Raw genomic sequence first — 7307 nt, forward strand, 5'->3', positions numbered from 1 at the left:
TGGTTTCTTAGTGCCCCGTCAGATACCTAGTCAGATCTATAAAGATGTGAATTCTAAACACCATATGGTGTGTGTGATTTTAATTAAATGCATCAGTGAATCCAGCTATGGGGTTTTATGTTTTAGAAAAGCTTTCTAATTATTGCAACCAAAGTTTTAATTTTCCGCTGCGTTTAAGGTTACAAAAGTTATTAAAACCCAACATAAATCTATGTGCATTTTCCAGCATTATGCACCTAAGAAGATGGAGTAATGATTGCACCTTATGTATTAAGTCATAAAGGGTAAACTAAAAGTTTTTGTTTGAAGATCAGTGAGCATGCATAGCGATTGCATTTTACCCAATGAACTTTCACTTATAGTCTGTGGAAGGATATAAAAAATACTTGGAACCTCATCTTGATACAAAAAGCAAGTATATTCGCATTAAACAGGTGCTACATGTTAATAAAAAAAAACAAATACTTGGAACCACTGAGTTGATTGGAGATGTTCTTTAAGTTGGCATGAAAAACAAATACTTGGCATAATCAATCTAAGGGTTTAAAAATCGCATACTTCAAAAATCAAGTATTCAATCCGAGTACAGATGTTCTCGATGGTTTAAAAATTGAGTATTTAAACTGATCATGAAGCAGACTGATGGTTTACGTAATCAAACAGATCGATAGTTTAAGAAGATCGAACAGATGCAGAGCACTTCAAATTCGTTGGCATATTCGATTCATACCTAAATAACGATGAAAGAAACACATATGAGAGATGAGCAGCAGTGTGAAAAAACAACAGATCATGAGAGAACGGAGTGAGAACATGAAAGGGCAACCTTGGAAAAAATTACTGCGAGAAATGGTTTAGGATGCCCAAATACAAAATAGCTCGGAAGTTTTAGCACCATTAAGGGGTAGGTTGTTTTTTGCCAAAAATGATTTCCCTCTTACCCCGATTCAGAAATTACCTCTTATTGGACTTATTAAGAGGCAAAGGAACAACCCCTTAGCTTTGTATTTCTATCCCACTTGGGGTGATTCAACTACACATAAACCCTTTTAACTATCATCATTATGAAGCATAGAATCCAAATTGAAGATCATTCAAGTAACATTAATTTCTAAAACCATAAATTCAGCAATAAAAATATAAAAGACCAAATCAATCAGCAAGCTCATGTACTCTGAAAGAACAAGGACAATAGCAAACAAAAAATAGAACAACAAACAAATAAAACTTCAAAGTTTATAGAAGTACCTAGTTGAGAGAGTTTGAAATCGAGATGAGACGGATTGAGAGAGTCTGAAATCAATTGAGAAATAGCATCTGAGAAAAAACACATAAGCATATGAGTATGTCTTAAAATAAGTTTATGGGCTTTGAAAGAACATTGAAACCATTGAAAATTTGATAACAATATTAAAAGATATCACATATATTGATTATATAACAGAGGCACACTGGAAACCACTTGGGACTTTCTTGACAATCTACATTAAGATTGACCCCAGAAAATTAGCTTTAACAGCGGTGCATAGGCAAAAAATCCAATTGATGTTCTTGAAGTTGATCAAATAGTTTGATCTAACTGAAACCAAAATCCTACTCCTTTATTGATGCTAATATGTTATGAATATCCAACTATTGATCCTCCTTCGATTAATTCATGAGCAAATTATTCTTTTATAACATGGTTTGATAATTAATTTCAAATTAGACAACCATCAATGATGTTGATTGAAATCTAAGATTATTAGCAATGATTTTGAATTACTTAAGATGAAACAAAGCCAATTTCAAGATCATGATGGTATATACGAGAAGACAAAGAACATTATAAATTCATAACGTTATTGTGTGTTGCTGAATTTTCTTGAACTCTAAGAATAGAAAGAAAAATTATAAGTTCATGGTTATATACCTATAATTTTTCAGAAAAATCCAAGTCATGTGAACCACACTGCATATGAGCATGCTATATTTAATCCAGGGTCGGCCCTGATATTTTGGATGCCCACGGCGTAAAGTCAAAAAAATGCCCCTTATAGTGAAAAAAAATTCAATCACAAGTATATATGAGGATATTTTTAACTTTAAAACAACGTGAATAATCGGTATTCATTTTTAGATAAGGCTTGAAACATGAATAGTTAAAACAAGAATATGAGAAAGAGACTTTAAGAAATGAACCTCATGCATGGAATTGTCTTTAGTTGTAGAGTTTCGACCAAGTGCAAGTGATTCAGGCATCACATATATCCTAATAGCATCAAGGTGTGTGCTAACAAGTCCATGAAATTCAGACTCATATGTCAAGTAATTTTCTGATGTAAAAACCGCTTCTGTTAAGCTCAATATCTTAACCGTTGCCAAGTCGAAAACTATGACAGATGTTTAACACTTTTCATATAATTTGTAGTTATGGGATTCAATTTCCCTCACAACCAAAATGCTTGTTGAAAAGTGATTCATGTTCAACAATACATCTMTCSAACCCTTTAACAATTAGAGTTGGCCTCCTAAAMGTAAGCATATCTCGAGACACAAACTTCACGTATCAATGGACCAATTTCACAGCTAAAAACCAATAGAACATGTGAAACAGTCAAACACACTAAGTCAGTAACAAGTGAATAGTGATATAAACATAAATCACAAACCACAAAGGACCAAATTCACAGCTTCATTATTAGGTTTTGCAATCAAATTAGAAACTTAAAAAATAAAATAAGTAAAGTAAATAAGTAATAACCCTAAGTCCCTAACTCACAAGTCATAACTCACAAGAGAGAGGCAGACGGGCGACGACAGTGAGAGGCAGACGAGAGAGGCAGAAAGCGAGAGCCGATTGTGTCAACTGTCAACTGTCAAGGCCGATTGCAATTGCGATTACGATTCGTGAATCGTGAAATAAATCGATTTCTGTTGTGAGTTCTGTGAGTGAGCGAGGCGGGAGCGAGAGGCGGGAGCGGGAGCGAGAGCGAGAGCGAGAGGCAGGAGGGAGGGAGTGAGCCGTGAGGGAGGTAGATGGACGAATGGAAACGGTAATATTCTTAGGCCCAATTGAAAACTGAACACATATATATACATTGGGCTTTAAAATTTGATGCCCGTTTATGTTGCCCTGGGCGGTCGCTCTCTGGCCTATGCCCAAATCCATCTGTTAGCCAAAAATTTGACTCTATAAATCACCATTTACAACTTAGCTATGTTGTTACTGTGGTTAAAATACAAAATATCGGTCAGGACCGATATTCGATATTTCAGTTATATCGATGATATATCGGTCCAAAATAGCGGTTAATATAATATTTCTTAGAATTATATATATATATATATATATTATATATGCATCCATAAACATATCATATGCATTAATTAGAGTTTAGAAATATAGTTTCAAAACTAAAACATCACATAAACAAATCTCACGAAACAAAATAGGAAAAGTGTTCAAAAACGAGCTAATTGCAAACAATAAGCGTGAACTGTGAAAGAACCGAGAAGAGAAGAAGCGTGAGACTTAATATATGTGTTGACCAGTTGACCAAATAAAGAGGCCTAAAAAACTAAGCCCAACATGTAATAGAAAAAACCCAAACATTTGTCTTATAGAAAATCGGTATATCGGACCGATTTTTCCATCAAAATATCGGTGAAATATCGGTCAAAATTCGGTTCCGATATCGGAACCGATATTTTTCCAAAGTCCGATATCCGATATATCGGCGATATATCGCGATTTTAACAGCATAGGAACTTAGAAAGAAATGACGTAACTAACTCCAAGAGAGATTTCAAAAATTGAATAAACATTTACAGGAAGTAGCACAAGAAGTCCCTAACAGGAAGAAGAGTTCATACAGATTCTGGAATACAACGATTATATATAAATTGATACTAAGCACTAACGTCTTTTTTGCAAAAACGCTACAAGCAAATATTCTGGAGATATCTGTGAATTGATGATATCAAGGGTTTCTAATTCCCAAAAAAGATTAACATGTTACTATGAAACAATCAAACAGAGCCTTAAAAGTTAAAACTTAACTGCTACCCTGTGAGCAAATAAGCAAATCAAATAAGTTCAAGGAAATCATACAAATAGTGAAATCATCAAAACATGAGATATCAGCAAATAAACATAAAAAATTCAACGAAAATAAGCAAATCATATAACTAGACAAGTAAACAAAAAAGAAAATACCTGGAGCCTCAACGAAACAGAGTGAGATCTGAGAGCAGAGGTGAGATTTGAGAAGTGAGAGCCGATAGCCGAGAGCAATGGTGGCTTGGGTAGCGCCGGTCGTGAATGGAAGGGGCAGAAAGGCGAGACCAGAAGGCTAAAACCCAGAAGCAGGTCGTGACTTCGTGACGGGTAAGGGGAGAGGTGAGACCGATAGGCCGAGAAGGGAGGTGAGAGCGGATCAATTTTTTCAGAAAATGAACCTAGTCTACGTGACTGTTGGGCTTTGCTGATCTGGGCCACCCCATTCATCAAGCACTTCGGTCTTGAGAGTAGAATTGTTCAAAATGGGCCCTATCCGGGACAGGCGGTAAGGACCAATTTGGGTCCCAATTATGATTTTTATGAATATCCACTGCTCGATTCGAGACCGGTCTATAACCGTCTTTTTAAAAAATAAATTAAGTTTTTATAAATTATATATCAAGTTTTTCAATATTTTTGAGTTTTTTTATCAAAAACTTTAAAGTTTTCTTTTTTAAGTTTTTCAAGTTCTTTTAAACGTTTTTAAAGTTTTTGTAAGTGTTTGAATACTAAATCTTAAAAATTGTAATTACAAAATATCCATAACATTTTTGTATAAAAAAATTAAAAGTGTATTTCAATGACCCAATTATAGATTTTAGATTATATTTTAATAAGATATTGTTAAAAAAAATTCAAACAAGATTTTTTTTACGTTCAAAGTTGAATTTTGGAAGAAAAAAAATTAGGACCGGTTCTAGGGACAGGTTACATAACATGGAGTCCGAGTCGAGCCATAGGTTTTTGATCAAAGACCTGGATCGGTAATCATGGACCATACCTCTTCTTTCGTGAACCTCCCTTAAAAGATAAAACCCCCGGAGAATGATCCGAAAGGCCCGAAGGAAGGAATTGTACATTAACATCATGGAATTTAGAAGTAAATTTTGAACTAGCCATAACTCTATCAAGTTTACGCAAAATTCCCCCTTCAGAATTTGGTTTTTGGTTCCAAGAGAAATGGACGCCTGTGTAGTGCAAATCAAAAACTTCAACATCCTCTACACACGCATAAAAATCAGACATATCTGTATTAGGACGAGAAGACCCACCAAAACCGTCATGGGGAAATAACATGGTATTGAAATCCCCCATTACAGTCCAAGGTTGAGAACCAATCAAAACTTTAAACTTTCGCAATCTCGACCATACTTCTCTTCTGGCATTGCAACCACTGGCACCATAAACAAGCGAAAAAAAGAAATAATCTTGGCCACCTCTTAAAATGACTTTGCAATTCAGGAATTGACTATGAACCTTCAAAACCATAACATCTAAAACACGTAAATCCCAGGCAAGAATTATACGAGTTTCAGATTCACACGCAACATGATTAGAAATCCAAGACCACCGACCAAAAGTATTTGAGCACACGCTTTCAAGGGATTCCATAGAAACGTGAGACTCTACAATAGCACACAAACACAAATCGTTACAATGAATAAAAAAATTCACCTCTTTTTGTTTAACCGGAGAGTTAAGCCCCCGGATGTTCCATGAAGCAAAATTTAACATGATGAAGTAGTTTGTTCTGCCCCTTGATCCCGACTATCCACATTCAAATTATTCACAACAGGGTCATTTACCGCACCCTCTTGAGATTCCACTTGAGATTCATCCCCTCCCAACTTCTCTAGAACACCATATCTATTAGAAGTCACCACAAGCTATATCATAACACCCCTCCGGGGCAACCAGAAGTTTTTAACCACAAAAGCAAGAAGAGGGGTAGATTTAGCCATAGAATGGGTAAAATGGGTAGACTGGGAAGAAGAAGACACAGAACCTACACCAACAGAATGCGTACCTGAATCTTTTGTGTCGATCTACACAGTATTTCCAGATTGGACAGAAGGTTCTTCATCAGTAGTACTAATATTACGCTCCACCGTCTGTTCTCTTTGCAAGGTGCTAGCTACCAAGGTCGCCGGAAGAGGTCCAGACTTCTCAATCACATTTCCTGCCGTGGTACAAAGTGCTTGGGCTTACTTCCTGCTTTGACGCGCCATTGCTTTTTTTCCACTCTAAATGACACTAAATGGGTCATAGTTGGTGTAACTACATGTTAATATGACTAATTGAGGTAGAATGRGTCTTAAGTGTCCTTAATGRGTCCATCTACACTTATTGGGATATTGGTTCCTATTTGGTATAATCAAGTCATTTGGGTCAAAATAACAATAAATGTATCATAATTATTCTGATTAGACCCTTTTAGGTTAATAGGGCTCATTTATCCATAAGGATTCAAATTGGCTCAAAATGACACTAATAGGGTCATATTTAGTTTGATCAGACTTAATGGGTATGATGTGCTTAGTTCGTCATAATTAGTCTAATMAKACATTAATTGGAGTGAATGAGGGTCCATTTGGTGTTAGTGGATATAATTGGCCAATTTTCCTTAAGAAGTCCAATTGGGTCAACACGACTCAAACTAGGTCATAATTAGTCTTTTTAGACCCAAATGGGTTTAATGGGGTCAATTATCCATAACTACTGTAATTGGGTCAAAATGACAATAAATGGGCCATATTTGGTTTGTTCAGACCTTAATAGTTATCATGGGCTTATTTTTCCTCTTGAGTCTAATTGAGCCATAATGGTACTAAATGGTTCAAAATTAGTATAATGAGACGTTAAGGTGAGTAATTGAGGACGAATAGGTCTTAGCGGTCCTTAAGGGGTCCAAATGGTGGCAGTGGATATAATGGGCATAATTCTCGTTAAAAAGTTCAGTTGAGTCAAAATGACACCAACTAGGTCATAATCAGTCCCATTAGACCCTGATGGGTTTAATGGGCCCATTTCTTTGTAATGACTTAATTGGGTCAAAATGATACTAAATAGATCATAGCTGGTGTAACTACATGTTAATATGACTAATTGAGGTAAAATGGGTCTTAAGTGTCCTTAATGGGTCCATCTACACTTATTGGGATATTGGTTCCTATTTGGTATAATCGAGTCATTTGGGTCAAAATGACAATAAATGTATCATAATTAGTCTGATTAGACCCTTTTAGGTTAATAGGGCTCATTTATC

The 7307-nt window shown here is 35.6% G+C and overlaps 1 protein-coding gene across 4 annotated transcripts in view; it reads right to left on the reverse strand.

Annotated features, from left to right (window-relative positions):
- The window catches only part of LOC112503800 (histidinol-phosphate aminotransferase, chloroplastic-like), a 48123-nt gene extending 45166 nt beyond the window's left edge, over positions 1-2957 (reverse strand). For 2 of the 4 annotated variants that reach the window (XM_025107796.1, XM_025107795.1), the window contains exons 1-2: positions 2776-2957; positions 1249-1317 (exon numbers count right to left, since the gene is read on the reverse strand). The gene's annotated coding sequence lies outside the window, so the exon portion shown is untranslated. Of the gene's footprint in view, positions 1-1248; positions 1318-2761 lie in introns of all 4 variants that reach the window. The other 2 variants (XM_025107798.1, XM_025107799.1) reach the window with 2 other exon arrangements.
- Between the last annotated feature and the right edge of the window lie 4350 nt (positions 2958-7307).

Source organism: Cynara cardunculus, unplaced genomic scaffold (genome assembly GCF_001531365.2).
Source record: "Cynara cardunculus var. scolymus isolate 2C unplaced genomic scaffold, CcrdV1 Un_Scaffold_3854, whole genome shotgun sequence".
Taxonomy (NCBI): Eukaryota; Viridiplantae; Streptophyta; class Magnoliopsida; order Asterales; family Asteraceae; genus Cynara; species Cynara cardunculus.